At 36.7% G+C, this 16,367-nt stretch overlaps 9 non-coding genes across 9 annotated transcripts; all 9 read right to left on the minus strand.

Annotated features, from left to right (window-relative positions):
* Nucleotides 1-1,418: 1,418 nt before the first annotated feature.
* TRNAN-GUU (transfer RNA asparagine (anticodon GUU)) lies at nucleotides 1,419-1,492 on the minus strand. Its single transcript has one exon. It is a non-coding gene; the product is annotated as a tRNA-Asn (tRNA).
* Nucleotides 1,493-2,585: 1,093 nt separating this feature from the next.
* TRNAN-GUU (transfer RNA asparagine (anticodon GUU)) lies at nucleotides 2,586-2,659 on the minus strand. The gene has a single exon. It is a non-coding gene; the product is annotated as a tRNA-Asn (tRNA).
* A 2,260-nt stretch (nucleotides 2,660-4,919) lies between these two features.
* Nucleotides 4,920-4,993, minus strand: TRNAN-GUU (transfer RNA asparagine (anticodon GUU)). Its single transcript has one exon. It is a non-coding gene; the product is annotated as a tRNA-Asn (tRNA).
* A 2,261-nt stretch (nucleotides 4,994-7,254) lies between these two features.
* On the minus strand, nucleotides 7,255-7,328 carry TRNAN-GUU (transfer RNA asparagine (anticodon GUU)). Its single transcript has one exon. It is a non-coding gene; the product is annotated as a tRNA-Asn (tRNA).
* Nucleotides 7,329-9,588: 2,260 nt separating this feature from the next.
* TRNAN-GUU (transfer RNA asparagine (anticodon GUU)) lies at nucleotides 9,589-9,662 on the minus strand. The gene has a single exon. It is a non-coding gene; the product is annotated as a tRNA-Asn (tRNA).
* A 1,092-nt stretch (nucleotides 9,663-10,754) lies between these two features.
* Nucleotides 10,755-10,828, minus strand: TRNAN-GUU (transfer RNA asparagine (anticodon GUU)). The gene has a single exon. It is a non-coding gene; the product is annotated as a tRNA-Asn (tRNA).
* Nucleotides 10,829-11,915: 1,087 nt separating this feature from the next.
* On the minus strand, nucleotides 11,916-11,988 carry TRNAN-GUU (transfer RNA asparagine (anticodon GUU)). Its single transcript has one exon. It is a non-coding gene; the product is annotated as a tRNA-Asn (tRNA).
* A 1,095-nt stretch (nucleotides 11,989-13,083) lies between these two features.
* Nucleotides 13,084-13,157, minus strand: TRNAN-GUU (transfer RNA asparagine (anticodon GUU)). Its single transcript has one exon. It is a non-coding gene; the product is annotated as a tRNA-Asn (tRNA).
* A 2,260-nt stretch (nucleotides 13,158-15,417) lies between these two features.
* On the minus strand, nucleotides 15,418-15,491 carry TRNAN-GUU (transfer RNA asparagine (anticodon GUU)). Its single transcript has one exon. It is a non-coding gene; the product is annotated as a tRNA-Asn (tRNA).
* Nucleotides 15,492-16,367: the final 876 nt, after the last annotated feature.

A 16,367-nucleotide genomic window follows, 5' to 3' on the forward strand; every position in this document is an offset into this window, starting at 1 on the left:
GAGCAAATGTGTTAGCATAAAAATAAAGCCATAAAATGGAGAGCTGATTAATCACTCAATTGGATTTCTCTGCCTGCATATTTTTTTTTCTCTGCAACCCCATGCTAAATTGTGCTTCCTGTTTTTTATAAAATGACTTAATCAAATCTGACTCTGATTGCATCAGAGAAGGCCAGGTACCCTACACTATAAGAGGTGGTTTGAAATTGTGACTTGTCTACTTAAAGATCAGCAAAATTTGATCACAAGGTCAATTACGTCCCTGGGTGGTATTGAACCACCAACCTTTCGGTTAACAACCGAATGCGCTAACCGATTGCACCACAGAGACAACTTGCAAAAGCATGTACTGACAAAGGCTAAAAAGCATTCATCTAGAAAGTTTCCTAGAAAAAGGTTAAAAAGGCAATAATCTGGAGAGTTTTGCAAGATTTTTCTTCCATTGACCAACGAAGAAACACATTGGTACTTTCACATGATGAGTGAGTACTTCAGGATCTCTGACACTTACGTGAGCAGCAGAGTGGCGCAGCGGAAGCGTGCTGGGCCCATAACCCAGAAGTTGGTGGATCGAAACCATCCTCTGCTATGTGCACTTATTTTTTTGTTAATTAAATTCTTCCAAAACTGGAATTGATATTTTGACTCTTTTATTTTTACTTAAAGTACAATAACTTTTAACATTTTAATTTGTTTTAATAGTATATTGACAGCATTGTTTTCTTTCAGAAATCCACTTAATTTTCTTTACCCTATTACTGAAATGGTAATTGACAAAAACAAGCTACATTGTCACCAGAAGAGCAATGCAAAATGTACAATTGATATTTCAAAATCATCTTTCCAGCTTGAATTTCAATGATGCATTGGGGCAACGATTTTGTGAGAAACATCTTCACCCTTAAAGAAAGATTTTCTTAACTTCTTACCTGTGTGCTGATTAGATATCACCTGGTTTTCACATTAAATAGATTCCCACTTGAGAAAGCAGCAAGGATGCAGTGAGGTTTATGTTTCCTGGTGTCAACCTGTATTATTTCAGTGGACATTGTAATGAGCATGCATCTTGCTGCCTATCCAATGAAGCAAGTTTTAATCAGTAATAGGTAAAAAACCATTCCTACAAAGGTGTTAATCAGAGACTTGGCTTTGTGGACACTTTTCAGAGAGCAAATGTGTTAGCATAAAAATAAAGCCATAAAATGGAGAGCTGATTAATCACTCAATTGGATTTCTCTGCCTGCATAATTTTTTTTCTCTGCAACCCCATGCTAAATTGTGCTTCCTGTTTTTTATAAAAAAACTTAATCAAATCTGATTGCATCAGAGAAGGCCAGGTACCCTACACTATAAGAGGTGGTTTGAAATTTTGACTTGTCTACTTAAAGATCACCAAAATTTGATCACAAGGTCAATTACGTCCCTGGGTGGGATTGAACCACCAACCTTTCGGTTAACAGCCGAATGCGCTAACCGATTGCGCCACAGAGACAGCTTGCAAAAGCATGTACTGACAAAGGCTAAAAAGCATTCATCTTGAAAGTTTCCTAGAAAAAGGTTAAAAAGGCAATAATCTGGAGAGTTTTGCAAGATTTTTCTTCCATTGACCAACGAAGAAACACATTGGTACTTTCACATGATGAGTGAGTACTTCAGGATCTCTGACACTTACATAAGCTGCAGAGTGGCGCAGCGGAAGCGTGCTGGATCTATAACCCAGAGGTCGGTGGATCAAAACCATCCTCTGCTATGTGCACTTATTTTTTTGTTAATTAAATTCTTCCAAAACTGGAATTGATATTTTGACTCTTTTATTTTTACTTAAAGAACAATAACTTTTAACATTTTAATTTGTTTTAATAGTATATTGACAGCATTGTTTTCTTTCAGAAATCCACTTACTTTTCTTTACCCTATTACTGAAATGGTAATTGACAAAAACAAGCTACATTGTCACCAGAAGAGCAATGCAAAATGTACAATTGATATTTCAAAATCATCTTTCCAGCTTGAATTTCAATGATGCATTGGGGCAACGATTTTGTGAGAAACATCTTCACACTTAAAGAAAGATTTTCTTAACTTCTTACCTGTGTGCTGATTAGATATCACCTGGTTTTCACATTAAACAGATTCCCACTTGAGAAAGCAGCAAGGATGCAGTGAGGTTTATGTTTCCTGGTGTCAACCTGTATTATTTCAGTGGACATTGTAATGAGGATGCATCTTGCTGCCTTTCCAATGAAGCAAGTTTTAATCAGTAATAGGTGAAAAACCATTCCTACAAAGGTGTTAATCAGAGACTTGGCTTTGTGGACACTTTTCAGAGAGCAAATGTGTTAGCATAAAAATAAAGCCATAAAATGGAGAGCTGATTAATCACTCAATTGGATTTCTCTGCCTGCATAATTTTTTTTCTCTGCAACCCCATGCTAAATTGTGCTTCCTGTTTTTTATAAAATGACTTAATCAAATCTGACTCTTATTGCATCAGAGAAGGCCAGGTACCCTACACTATAAGAGGTGGTTTGAAATTTTGACTTGTCTACTTAAAGATCAGCAAAATTTGATCACAAGGTCAATTACGTCCCTGGGTGGGATTGAACCACCAACCTTTCGGTTAACAGCCGAATGCGCTAACTGATTGCGCCACAGAGACAGCTTGCAAAAGCATGTGCTGACAAAGGCTAAAAAGCATTCATCTAGAAAGTTTCCTAGAAAAAGGTTAAAAAGGCAATAATCTGGAGAGTTTTGCAAGATTTTTCTTCCATTGACCAACGAAGAAACACATTGGTACTTTCACATGATGAGTGAGTACTTCAGGATCTCGGACACTTACATGAGCAGCAGAGTGGCGCAGCGGAAGCGTGCTGGGCCCATAAACCCGAGGTCGGTGGATCAAAACCATCCTCTGCTATGTGCACTTATTTTTTTGTTAATTAAATTCTTCCAAAACTGGAATTGATATTTTGACTCTTTTATTTTTACCTAAAGTACAATAACTTTTAACATTTTAATTTGTTTTAATAGTATATTGACAGCATTGTTTTCTTTCAGAAATCCACTTAATTTTCTTTACCCTATTACTGAAATGGTAATTGACAAAAACAAGCTACATTGTCACCAGAAGAGCAATGCAAAATGTACAATTGATATTTCAAAATCATCTTTCCATCTTGAATTTCAATGATGCATTGGGGCAACAATTTTGTGAGAAACATCTTCACCCTTAAAGAAAGATTTTCTTAACTTCTTACCTGTGTGCTGATTAGATATCACCTGGTTTTCACATTAAACAGATTCCCACTTGAGAAAGCAGCAAGGATGCAGTGAGGTTTATGTTTCCTGGTGTCAACCTGTATTATTTCAGTGGACATTGTAATGAGGATGCATCTTGCTGCCTTTCCAATGAAGCAAGTTTTAATCAGTAATAGGTGAAAAACCATTCCTACAAAGGTGTTAATCAGAGACTTGGCTTTGTGGACACTTTTCAGAGAGCAAATGTGTTAGCATAAAAATAAAGCCATAAAATGGAGAGCTGATTAATCACTCAATTGGATTTCTCTGCCTGCATATTTTTTTTTCTCTGCAACCCCATGCTAAATTGTGCTTCCTGTTTTTTATAAAATGACTTAATCAAATCTGACTCTGATTGCATCAGAGAAGGCCAGGTACCCTACACTATAAGAGGTGGTTTGAAATTGTGACTTGTCTACTTAAAGATCAGCAAAATTTGATCACAAGGTCAATTACGTCCCTGGGTGGTATTGAACCACCAACCTTTCGGTTAACAACCGAATGCGCTAACCGATTGCACCACAGAGACAACTTGCAAAAGCATGTACTGACAAAGGCTAAAAAGCATTCATCTAGAAAGTTTCCTAGAAAAAGGTTAAAAAGGCAATAATCTGGAGAGTTTTGCAAGATTTTTCTTCCATTGACCAACGAAGAAACACATTGGTACTTTCACATGATGAGTGAGTACTTCAGGATCTCTGACACTTACGTGAGCAGCAGAGTGGTGCAGCGGAAGCGTGCTGGGCCCATAACCCAGAAGTTGGTGGATCGAAACCATCCTCTGCTATGTGCACTTATTTTTTTGTTAATTAAATTCTTCCAAAACTGGAATTGATATTTTGACTCTTTTATTTTTACTTAAAGTACAATAACTTTTAACATTTTAATTTGTTTTAATAGTATATTGACAGCATTGTTTTCTTTCAGAAATCCACTTAATTTTCTTTACCCTATTACTGAAATGGTAATTGACAAAAACAAGCTACATTGTCACCAGAAGAGCAATGCAAAATGTACAATTGATATTTCAAAATCATCTTTCCAGCTTGAATTTCAATGATGCATTGGGGCAACGATTTTGTGAGAAATATCTTCACCCTTAAAGAAAGATTTTCTTAACTTCTTACCTGTGTGCTGATTAGATATCACCTGGTTTTCACATTAAATAGATTCCCACTTGAGAAAGCAGCAAGGATGCAGTGAGGTTTATGTTTCCTGGTGTCAACCTGTATTATTTCAGTGGACATTGTAATGAGCATGCATCTTGCTGCCTATCCAATGAAGCAAGTTTTAATCAGTAATAGGTAAAAAACCATTCCTACAAAGGTGTTAATCAGAGACTTGGCTTTGTGGACACTTTTCAGAGAGCAAATGTGTTAGCATAAAAATAAAGCCATAAAATGGAGAGCTGATTAATCACTCAATTGGATTTCTCTGCCTGCATAATTTTTTTTCTCTGCAACCCCATGCTAAATTGTGCTTCCTGTTTTTTATAAAATGACTTAATCAAATATGACTCTGATTGCATCAGAGAAGGCCAGGTACCCTACACCATAAGAGGTGGTTTGAAATTTTGACTTGTCTACTTAAAGATCACCAAAATTTGATCACAAGGTCAATTACGTCCCTGGGTGGGATTGAACCACCAACCTTTCGGTTAACAGCCGAATGCGCTAACCGATTGCGCCACAGAGACAGCTTGCAAAAGCATGTGCTGACAAAGGCTAAAAAGAATTCATCTAGAAAGTTTCCTAGAAAAAGGTTAAAAAGGCAATAATCTGGAGAGTTTTGCAAGATTTTTCTTCCATTGACCAACGAAGAAACACATTGGTACTTTCACATGATGAGTGAGTACTTCAGGATCTCTGACACTGACATGAGCAGCAGAGTTGTGCAGCGGAAGCGTGCTGGGCCCATAACCGTGAGGTCGGTGGATCGAAACCATCCTCTGCTATGTGCACTTATTTTTTTGTTAATTAAATTCTTCCAAAACTGGAATTGATATTTTGACTCTTTTATTTTTACTTAAAGTACAATAACTTTTAACATTTTAATTTGTTTTAATAGTATATTGACAGCATTGTTTTCTTTAAGAAATCCACTTAATTTTCTTTACCCTATTACTGAAATGGTAATTGACAAAAACAAGCTACATTGTCACCAGAAGAGCAATGCAAAATGTACAATTGATATTTCAAAATCATCTTTCCAGCTTGAATTTCAATGATGCATTGGGGCAACGATTTTGTGAGAAACATCTTCACCCTTAAAGAAAGATTTTCTTAACTTCTTACCTGTGTGCTGATTAGATATCACCTGGTTTTCACATTAAACAGATTCCCACTTGAGAAAGCAGCAAGGATGCAGTGAGGTTTATGTTTCCTGGTGTCAACCTGTATTATTTCAGTGGACATTGTAATGAGGATGCATCTTGCTGCCTTTCCAATGAAGCAAGTTTTAATCAGTAATAGGTGAAAAACCATTCCTACAAAGGTGTTAATCAGAGACTTGGCTTTGTGGACACTTTTCAGAGAGCAAATGTGTTAGCATAAAAATAAAGCCATAAAATGGAGAGCTGATTAATCACTCAATTGGATTTCTCTGCCTGCATATTTTTTTTCTCTGCAACCCCATGCTAAATTGTGCTTCCTGTTTTTTATAAAATGACTTAATCAAATCTGACTCTGATTGCATCAGAGAAGGCCAGGTACCCTACACTATAAGAGGTGGTTTGAAATTTTGACTTGTCTACTTAAAGATCAGCAAAATTTGATCACAAGGTCAATTACGTCCCTGGGTGGTATTGAACAACCAGCCTTTCGGTTAACAGCCGAATGCGCTAACCAATTGCACCACAGAGACAACTTGCAAAAGCATGTACTGACAAAGGCTAAAAAGCATTCATCTTGAAAGTTTCCTAGAAAAAGGTTAAAAAGGCAATAATCTGGAGAGTTTTGCAAGATTTTTCTTCCATTGACCAACGAAGAAACACATTGGTACTTTCACATGATGAGTGAGTACTTCAGGAACTGTGACACTTACGTGAGTAGCAGAGTGGCGCAGCGGAAGCGTGCTGGGCCCATAACCCAGAGGTTGGTAGATCGAAACCATCCTCTGCTATGTGCACTTATTTTTTTGTTAATTAAATTCTTCCAAAACTGGAATTGATATTTTGACTCTTTTATTTTTACTTAAAGTACAATAACTTTTAACATTTTAATTTGTTTTAATAGTATATTGACAGCATTGTTTTCTTTCAGAAATCCACTTAATTTTCTTTACCCTATTACTGAAATGGTAATTGACAAAAACAAGCTACATTGTCACCAGAAGAGCAATGCAAAATGTACAATTGATATTTCAAAATCATCTTTCCAGCTTGAATTTCAATGATGCATTGGGGCAACGATTTTGTGAGAAACATCTTCACCCTTAAAGAAAGATTTTCTTAACTTCTTACCTGTGTGCTGATTAGATATCACCTGGTTTTCACATTAAACAGATTCCCACTTGAGAAAGCAGCAAGGATGCAGTGAGATTTATGTTTCCTGGTGTCAACCTGTATTATTTCAGTGGACATTGTAATGAGGATGCATCTTGCTGCCTTTCCAATGAAGCAAGTTTTAATCAGTAATAGGTGAAAAACCATTCCTACAAAGGTGTTAATCAGAGACTTGGCTTTGTGGACACTTTTCAGAGAGCAAATGTGTTTGGCATAAAAATAAAGCCATAAAATGGAGAGCTGATTAATCACTCAATTGGATTTCTCTGCCTGCATAATTTTTTTTCTCTGCAACCCCATGCTAAATTGTGCTTCCTGTTTTTTTATAAAATGACTTAATCAAATATGACTCTGATTGCATCAGAGAAGGCCAGGTACCCTACACCATAAGAGGTGGTTTGAAATTTTGACTTGTCTACTTAAAGATCACCAAAATTTGATCACAAGGTCAATTACGTCCCTCGGTGGGATTGAACCACCAACCTTTCGGTTAACAGCCGAATGCGCTAACCGATTGCGCCACAGAGACAGCTTGCAAAAGCATGTGCTGACAAAGGCTAAAAAGCATTCATCTAGAAAGTTTCCTAGAAAAAGGTTAAAAAGGCAATAATCTGGAGAGTTTTGCAAGATTTTTCTTCCATTGACCAACGAAGAAACACATTGGTACGTTCACATGATGAGTGAGTACTTCAGGATCTCTGACACTTACATGAGCAGCAGAGTGGCGCAGCAGAAGCGTGCTGGGCCCATAACCCCGAGGTTGGTGGATCGAAACAATCCTCTGCTATGTGCACTTATTTTTTGTTAATTAAATTCTTCCAAAACTGGAATTGATATTTTGACTCTTTTCTTTTTACTTAAAGTACAATAACTTTTAACATTTTAATTTGTTTTAATAGTATATTGACAGCACTGTTTTCTTTCAGAAATCCACTTAATTTTCTTTACCCTATTACTGAAATGGTAATTGACAAAAACAAGCTACATTGTCACCAGAAGAGCAATGCAAAATGTACAATTGATATTTCAAAATCATCTTTCCAGCTTGAATTTCAATGATGCATTGGGGCAACGATTTTGTGAGAAACATCTTCACCCTTAAAGAAAGATTTTCTTAACTTCTTACCTGTGTGCTGATTAGATATCACCTGGTTTTCACATTAAACAGATTCCCACTTGAGAAAGCAGCAAGGATGAAGTGAGGTTTATGTTTCCTGGTGTCAACCTGTATTATTTCAGTGGACATTGTAATGAGGATGCATCTTGCTGCCTTTCCAATGAAGCAAGTTTTAATCAGTAATAGGTGAAAAACCATTCCTACAAAGGTGTTAATCAGAGACTTGGCTTTGTGGACACTTTTCAGAGAGCAAATGTGTTAGCATAAAAATAAAACCATAAAATGGAGAGCTGATTAATCACTCAATTGGATTTCTCTGCCTGCATATTTTTTTTTCTCTGCAACCCCATGCTAAATTGTGCTTCCTGTTTTTTATAAAATGACTTAATAAAATCTGACTCTGATTGCATCAGAGAAGGCCAGGTACCCTACACTATAAGAGGTGGTTTGAAATTTTGACTTGTCTACTTAAAGATCAGCAAAATTTGATCACAAGGTCAATTACGTCCCTGGGTGGTATTGTACCACCAGCCTTTCGGTTAATAGCCGAATGCGCTAACCGATTGCACCACAGAGACAACTTGCAAAAGCATGTACTGACAAAGGCTAAAAAGCAGTCATCTAGAAAGTTTCCTAGAAAAAGGTTAAAAAGGCAATAATCTGGAGAGTTTTGCAAGATTTTTCTTCCATTGACCAACGAAGAAACACATTGGTACTTTCACATGATGAGTGAGTACTTCAGGATCTCTGACCCTTACATGAGCAGCAGAGTGGCGCAGCGGAAGCGTGCTGGGCCCATAACCCAGAGTTCGGTGGATCAAAACCATCCTCTGCTATGTGCACTTATTTTTTTGTTAATTAAATTCTTCCAAAACTGGAATTGATATTTTGACTCTTTTATTTTTACTTAAAGTACAATAACTTTTAACATTTTAATTTGTTTTAATAGTATATTGACAGCATTGTTTTCTTTCAGAAATCCACTTAATTTTCTTTACCCTATTACTGAAATGGTAATTGACAAAAACAAGCTACATTGTCACCAGATGAGCAATGCAAAATGTACAATTGATATTTCAAAATCATCTTTCCATCTTGAATTTCAATGATGCATTGGGGCAACGATTTTGTGAGAAACATCTTCACCCTTAAAGAAAGATTTTCTTAACTTCTTACCTGTGTGCTGATTAGATATCACCTGGTTTTCACATTAAACAGATTCCCACTTGAGAAAGCAGCAAGGATGCAGTGAGGTTTATGTTTCCTGGTGTCAACCTGTATTATTTCAGTGGACATTGTAATGAGGATGCATCTTGCTGCCTTTCCAATGAAGCAAGTTTTAATCAGTAATAGGTGAAAAACCATTCCTACAAAGGTGTTAATCAGAGACTTGGCTTTGTGGACACTTTTCAGAGAGCAAATGTGTTAGCATAAAAATAAAGCCATAAAATGGAGAGCTGATTAATCACTCAATTGGATTTCTCTGCCTGCATAATTTTTTTTCTCTGCAACCCCATGCTAAATTGTGCTTCCTGTTTTTTTATAAAATGACTTAAACAAATATGACTCTGATTGCATCAGAGAAGGCCAGGTACCCTACACCATAAGAGGTGGTTTGAAATTTTGACTTGTCTACTTAAAGATCAGCAAAATTTGATCACAAGGTCAATTACGTCCCTGGTTGGGATTGAACCACCAACCTTTCGGTTAACAGCCGAATGCGCTAACCGATTGCGCCACAGAGACAGCTTGCAAAAGCATGTACAGACAAAGGCTAAAAAGCATTCATCTAGAAAGTTTCCTAGAAAAAGGTTAAAAAGGCAATAATCTGGAGAGTTTTGCAAGATTTTTCTTCCATTGACCAACGAAGAAACACATTGGTACTTTCACATGATGAGTGAGTACTTCAGGATCTCTGACACTTACATGAGCAGCAGAGTGGCGCAGCGGAAGCGTGCTGGGCCCATAACCCAGAGGTCGGTGGATCGAAACCATCCTCTGCTATGTGCACTTATTTTTTTGTTAATTAAATTCTTCCAAAACTGGAATTGATATTTTGACTCTTTTATTTTTACTTAAAGTACAATAACTTTTAACATTTTAATTTGTTTTAATAGTATATTGACAGCATTGTTTTCTTTCAGAAATCCACTTAATTTTCTTTACCCTATTACTGAAATGGTAATTGACAAAAACAAGCTACATTGTCACCAGAAGAGCAATGCAAAATGTACAATTGATATTTCAAAATCATCTTTCCAGCTTGAATTTCAATGATGCATTGGGGCAACGATTTTGTGAGAAACATCTTCACACTTAAAGAAAGATTTTCTTAACTTCTTACCTGTGTGCTGATTAGATATCACCTGGTTTTCACATTAAACAGATTCCCACTTGAGAAAGCAGCAAGGATGCAGTGAGGTTTATGTTTCCTGGTGTCAACCTGTATTATTTCAGTGGACATTGTAATGAGGATGCATCTTGCTGCCTTTCCAATGAAGCAAGTTTTAATCAGTAATAGGTGAAAAACCATTCCTACAAAGGTGTTAATCAGAGACTTGGCTTTGTGGACACTTTTCAGAGAGCAAATGTGTTAGCATAAAAATAAAACCATAAAATGGAGAGCTGATTAATCACTCAATTGGATTTCTCTGCCTGCATATTTTTTTTCTCTGCAACCCCATGCTAAATTGTGCTTCCTGTTTTTTATAAAATGACTTAATCAAATCTGACTCTGATTGCATCAGAGAAGGCCAGGTACCCTACACTATAAGAGGTGGTTTGAAATTTTGACTTGTCTACTTAAAGATCACCAAAATTTGATCACAAGGTCAACTACGTCCCTGGGTGGGATTGAACCACCAACCTTTCGGTTAACAGCCGAATGCGCTAACCGATTGCGCCACAGAGACAGCTTGCAAAAGCATGTACTGACAAAGGCTAAAAAGCATTCATCTAGAAAGTTTCCTAGAAAAAGGTTAAAAAGGCAATAATCTGGAGAGTTTTGCAAGATTTTTCTTCCATTGACCAACGAAGAAACACATTGGTACTTTCACATGATGAGTGAGTACTTCAGGATCTCTGACACTTACATGAGCAGCAGAGTGGCGCAGCGGAAGCGTGCTGGGCCCATAACCCAGAGTTCGGTAGATCAAAACCATCCTCTGCTATGTGCACTTATTTTTTTGTTAATTAAATTCTTCCAAAACTGGAATTGATATTTTGACTCTTTTATTTTTACTTAAAGTACAATAACTTTTAACATTTTAATTTGTTTTAATAGTATATTGACAGCATTGTTTTCTTTCAGAAATCCACTTAATTTTCTTTACCCTATTACTGAAATGGTAATTGACAAAAACAAGCTACATTGTCACCAGATGAGCAATGCAAAATGTACAATTGATATTTCAAAATCATCTTTCCATCTTGAATTTCAATGATGCATTGGGGCAACGATTTTGTGAGAAACATCTTCACCCTTAAAGAAAGATTTTCTTAACTTCTTACCTGTGTGCTGATTAGATATCACCTGGTTTTCACATTAAACAGATTCCCACTTGAGAAAGCAGCAAGGATGCAGTGAGGTTTATGTTTCCTGGTGTCAACCTGTATTATTTCAGTGGACATTGTAATGAGGATGCATCTTGCTGCCTTTCCAATGAAGCAAGTTTTAATCAGTAATAGGTGAAAAACCATTCCTACAAAGGTGTTAATCAGAGACTTGGCTTTGTGGACACTTTTCAGAGAGCAAATGTGTTAGCATAAAAATAAAGCCATAAAATGGAGAGCTGATTAATCACTCAATTGGATTTCTCTGCCTGCATAATTTTTTTTCTCTGCAACCCCATGCTAAATTGTGCTTCCTGTTTTTTATAAAAAAACTTAATCAAATCTGATTGCATCAGAGAAGGCCAGGTACCCTACACTATAAGAGGTGGTTTGAAATTTTGACTTGTCTACTTAAAGATCACCAAAATTTGATCACAAGGTCAATTACGTCCCTGGGTGGGATTGAACCACCAACCTTTCGGTTAACAGCCGAATGCGCTTCCGATTGCGCCACAGAGACAGCTTGCAAAAGCATGTACTGACAAAGGCTAAAAAGCATTCATCTAGAAAGTTTCCTAGAAAAAGGTTAAAAAGGCAATAATCTGGAGAGTTTTGCAAGATTTTTCTTCCATTGACCAACGAAGAAACACATTGGTACTTTCACATGATGAGTGAGTACTTCAGGATCTCTGACACTTCCATAAGCTGCAGAGTGGCGCAGCGGAAGCGTGCTGGACCCATAACCCAGAGGTCGGTGGATCAAAACCATTCTCTGCTATGTGCACTTATTTTTTTGTTAATTAAATTCTTCCAAAACTGGAATTGATATTTTGACTCTTTTATTTTTACTTAAAGAACAATAACTTTTAACATTTTAATTTGTTTTAATAGTATATTGACAGCATTGTTTTCTTTCAGAAATCCACTTAATTTTCTTTACCCTATTACTGAAATGGTAATTGACAAAAACAAGCTACATTGTCACCAGATGAGCAATGCAAAATGTACAATTGATATTTCAAAATCATCTTTCCATCTTGAATTTCAATGATGCATTGGGGCAACGATTTTGTGAGAAACATCTTCACCCTTAAAGAAAGATTTTCTTAACTTCTTACCTGTGTGCTGATTAGATATCACCTGGTTTTCACATTAAACAGATTCCCACTTGAGAAAGCAGCAAGGATGCAGTGAGGTTTATGTTTCCTGGTGTCAACCTGTATTATTTCAGTGGACATTGTAATGAGGATGCATCTTGCTGCCTTTCCAATGAAGCAAGTTTTAATCAGTAATAGGTGAAAAACCATTCCTACAAAGGTGTTAATCAGAGACTTGGCTTTGTGGACACTTTTCAGAGAGCAAATGTGTTTGGCATAAAATTAAAGCCATAAAATGGAGAGCTGATTAATCACTCAATTGGATTTCTCTGCCTGCATAATTTTTTTTCTCTGCAACCCCATGCTAAATTGTGCTTCCTGTTTTTTTATAAAATGACTTAATCAAATATGACTCTGATTGCATCAGAGAAGGCCAGGTACCCTACACCATAAGAGGTGGTTTGAAATTTTGACTTGTCTACTTAAAGATCACCAAAATTTGATCACAAGGTCAATTACGTCCCTCGGTGGGATTGAACCACCAACCTTTCGGTTAACAGCCGAATGCGCTAACCGATTGCGCCACAGAGACAGCTTGCAAAAGCATGTGCTGACAAAGGCTAAAAAGCATTCATCTAGAAAGTTTCCTAGAAAAAGGTTAAAAAGGCAATAATCTGGAGAGTTTTGCAAGATTTTTCTTCCATTGACCAACGAAGAAACACATTGGTACTTTCACATGATGAGTGAGTACTTCAGGATCTCTGACACTTACATGAGCAGCAGAGTGGCGCAGCAGAAGCGTGCTGGGCCCATAACCCCGAGGTTGGTGGATCGAAACCATCCTCTGCTATGTGCACTTATTTTTTGTTAATTAAATTCTTCCAAAACTGGAATTGATATTTTGACTCTTTTCTTTTTACTTAAAGTACAATAACTTTTAACATTTTTATTTGTTTTAATAGTATATTGACAGCACTGTTTTCTTTCAGAAATCCACTTAATTTTCTTTACCCTATTACTGAAATGGTAATTGACAAAAACAAGCTACATTGTCACCAGAAGAGCAATGCAAAATGTACAATTGATATTTCAAAATCATCTTTCCAGCTTGAATTTCAATGATGCATTGGGGCAACGATTTTGTGAGAAACATCTTCACCCTTAAAGAAAGATTTTCTTAACTTCTTACCTGTGTGCTGATTAGATATCACCTGGTTTTCACATTAAACAGATTCCCACTTGAGAAAGCAGCAAGGATGCAGTGAGGTTTATGTTTCCTGGTGTCAACCTGTATTATTTCAGTGGACATTGTAATGAGGATGCATCTTGCTGCCTTTCCAATGAAGCAAGTTTTAATCAGTAATAGGTGAAAAACCATTCCTACAAAGGTGTTAATCAGAGACTTGGCTTTGTGGACACTTTTCAGAGAGCAAATGTGTTAGCATAAAAATAAAACCATAAAATGGAGAGCTGATTAATCACTCAATTGGATTTCTCTGCCTGCATATTTTTTTTTCTCTGCAACCCCATGCTAAATTGTGCTTCCTGTTTTTTATAAAATGACTTAATCAAATCTGACTCTGATTGCATCAGAGAAGGCCAGGTACCCTACACTATAAGAGGTGGTTTGAAATTTTGACTTGTCTACTTAAAGATCAGCAAAATTTGATCACAAGGTCAATTACGTCCCTGGGTGGTATTGTACCACCAGCCTTTCGGTTAATCGCCGAATGCGCTAACCGATTGCACCACAGAGACAACTTGCAAAAGCATGTACTGACAAAGGCTAAAAAGCAGTCATCTAGAAAGTTTCCTAGAAAAAGGTTAAAAAGGCAATAATCTGGAGAGTTTTGCAAGATTTTTCTTCCATTGACCAACGAAGAAACACATTGGTACTTTCACATGATGAGTGAGTACTTCAGGATCTCTGACACTTACATGAGCAGCAGAGTGGCGCAGCGGAAGCGTGCTGGGCCCATAACCCAGAGTTTGGTGGATCAAAACCATCCTCTGCTATGTGCACTTATTTTTTTGTTAATTAAATTCTTCCAAAACTGGAATTGATATTTTGACTCTTTTATTTTTACTTAAAGTACAATAACTTTTAACATTTTAATTTGTTTTAATAGTATATTGACAGCATTGTTTTCTTTCAGAAATCCACTTAATTTTCGTTACCCTATTACTGAAATGGTAATTGACAAAAACAAGCTACATTGTCACCAGATGAGCAATGCAAAATGTACAATTGATATTTCAAAATCATCTTTCCATCTTGAATTTCAATGATGCATTGGGGCAACGATTTTGTGAGAAACATCTTCACCCTTAAAGAAAGATTTTCTTAACTTCTTACCTGTGTGCTGATTAGATATCACCTGGTTTTCACATTAAACAGATTCCCACTTGAGAAAGCAGCAAGGATGCAGTGAGGTTTATGTTTCCTGGTGTCAACCTGTATTATTTCAGTGGACATTGTAATGAGGATGCATCTTGCTGCCTTTCCAATGAAGCAAGTTTTAATCAGTAATAGGTGAAAAACCACTCCTACAAAGGTGTTAATCAGAGACTTGGCTTTGTGGACACTTTTCAGAGAGCAAATGTGTTAGCATAAAAATAAAGCCATAAAATGGAGAGCTGATTAATCACTCAATTGGATTTCTCTGCCTGCATAATTTTTTTTCTCTGCAACCCCATGCTAAATTGTGCTTCCTGTTTTTTTATAAAATGACTTAAACAAATATGACTCTGATTGCATCAGAGAAGGCCAGGTACCCTACACTATAAGAGGTGGTTTGAAATTTTGACTTGTCTACTTAAAGATCAGCAAAATTTGATCACAAGGTCAATTACGTCCCTGGTTGGGATTGAACCACCAACCTTTCGGTTAACAGCCGAATGCGCTAACCGATTGCGCCACAGAGACAGCTTGCAAAAGCATGTACTGACAAAGGCTAAAAAGCATTCATCTAGAAAGTTTCCTAGAAAAAGGTTAAAAAGGCAATAATCTGGAGAGTTTTGCAAGATTTTTCTTCCATTGACCAACGAAGAAACACATTGGTACTTTCACATGATGAGTGAGTACTTCAGGATCTCTGACACTTACTGAGCAGCAGAGTGGCGCAGCGGAAGCGTGCTGGGCCCATAACCCAGAGGTCGGTGGATCGAAACCATCCTTTGCTATGTGCACTTATTTTTTTGTTAATTAAATTCTTCCAAAACTGGAATTGATATTTTGACTCTTTTATTTTTACTTAAAGTACAATAACTTTTAACATTTTAATTTGTTTTAATAGTATATTGACAGCATTGTTTTCTTTCAGAAATCCACTTAATTTTCTTTACCCTATTACTGAAATGGTAATTGACAAAAACAAGCTACATTGTCACCAGAAGAGCAATGCAAAATGTACAATTGATATTTCAAAATCATCTTTCCAGCTTGAATTTCAATGATGCATTGGGGCAACGATTTTGTGAGAAACATCTTCACACTTAAAGAAAGATTTTCTTAACTTCTTACCTGTGTGCTGATTAGATATCACCTGGTTTTCACATTAAACAGATTCCCACTTGAGAAAGCAGCAAGGATGCAGTGAGGTTTATGTTTCCTGGTGTCAACCTGTATTATTTCAGTGGACATTGTAATGAGGATGCATCTTGCTGCCTTTCCAATGAAGCAAGTTTTAATCAGTAATAGGTGAAAAACCATTCCTACAAAGGTGTTAATCAGAGACTTGGCTTTGTGGACACTTTTCAGAGAGCAAATGTGTTAGCATAAAAATAAAGCCATAAAATGGAG

The sequence above is a fragment of the Pseudophryne corroboree genome, chromosome 4, assembly GCF_028390025.1.
Source record: "Pseudophryne corroboree isolate aPseCor3 chromosome 4, aPseCor3.hap2, whole genome shotgun sequence".
Lineage (NCBI taxonomy): Eukaryota > Metazoa > Chordata > Amphibia > Anura > Myobatrachidae > Pseudophryne > Pseudophryne corroboree.